The 1,449-nt window shown below is 42.3% G+C and overlaps 1 pseudogene; it reads right to left on the bottom strand.

Annotated features, from left to right (window-relative positions):
- Window positions 1-46: 46 nt before the first annotated feature.
- LOC106331103 overlaps window positions 47-1,449 on the bottom strand; it is a 2,696-nt pseudogene continuing 1,293 nt past the window's right edge.

Raw genomic sequence — 1,449 nt, 5'->3', positions numbered from 1 at the left:
TCGCGTAGTAGATCACATGGGTCTTGCCATCTTTCTTCTGCCCCAAAACAGCTCCCACAGCATAATCACTAGCATCACACATGATCTCAAAGGGGAGATCCCAATTAGGTGGCTGGACAATTGGAGCACTGATGAGTTCACCTTTCAGCTTCTTGAAGGCTTCTAGACACTCCACATCAAAGCTGAAGGTGGCTTCTTTGCACAGCAGCCTGGTCAATGGTCTAGTGATCATGGAGAAGTCCTTTTTGAATCTCCTGTAAAACCCAGCATGACCAAGAAAACTTCGGATGTCTTTCACTGTCTTTGGTGGGGGCAAACCAACCATAACATCGATTTTGGCCTTCTCCACATCAATCCCCTTCTCTGAAATCTTGTGTCCCAGCACAATCCCTTCTTTGACCATGAAGTGACACTTCTCCCAGTTCAGCACAAAGTTGGTGTCTTCACATCTCTGTAGGACCCTGCACAAATTTGACAAACAAGCAGGAAACGAAGATCCATAGACAGAGAAATCATCAATGAACACCTCCACAACATCCTCAATCAGATCAGAAAAGATCGACATCATGCACCTTTGAAAGGTGGCTGGAGCATTACATAGACCGAATGGCATTCTTCGATATGCGAAGGTACCATAAGAACATGTGAATGTTGTTTTCTCCTGATCCTTGGGATGTATGGGGATCTGGAAGAATCCTGAATATCCATCAAGAAAACAATAGAATGGATGATTTGCAAGTCTCTCAAGCATCTGATCAATAAATGGAAGTGGAAAATGATCCTTTCTAGATGCTGAGTTCAGTTTGCGGTAATCAATACACATCCTATGCCCAGTGGTTGTTCTTGTTGGTATCAATTCATCCTTGTCATTTTTAATCACAGTTATACCACCCTTTTTTGGCACAACATGCACAGGAGATACCCATTTAGAATCTGAGATAGGGTAGATAACACCAGCATCTAAGAGTTTAAGAATCTCTTTCTTTACAACATCCTTCAGGTTAGAATTTAACCTTCTTTGATGCTCGATAGAAGTCATTGATTCATCCTCAAGACGTATCCTATGCATACACAAAGAGGGTGATATTCCATTGATGTCATCAAGTGAGTAACCTATTGCTTTTCTAAATCTTTTAAGTGTTTTCAAAAGTTCAGATAGCTCAGTTTCAGTAAGTTCACTACTCACTATGACTGGATAAGTTCCATTAAGACCAAGAAATGCATACATTACACCATACATATCTTACACCATTGGGGAGAGGTTTAAGCTCCACCTTAGGCGCCTTAAGCTCGCTCCAGTCGTTTTGCTGGGTGTCCCCTTGTTGAATGACCGAGGCTTCCTGATGGACAAATTGAGGCAGCTCCTCATACTGATCTTTACTACCAAATCCTCTGTGTGAATCCAACATCATCCCATAGGCAGCACTCTCCAGGTTCTGAATCACTTCA

This window comes from Brassica oleracea, chromosome C3 (genome assembly GCF_000695525.1).
Source record: "Brassica oleracea var. oleracea cultivar TO1000 chromosome C3, BOL, whole genome shotgun sequence".
Classification (NCBI taxonomy): Eukaryota; Viridiplantae; Streptophyta; class Magnoliopsida; order Brassicales; family Brassicaceae; genus Brassica; species Brassica oleracea.
This window is presented reverse-complemented; position numbering and strand designations above follow the sequence as displayed.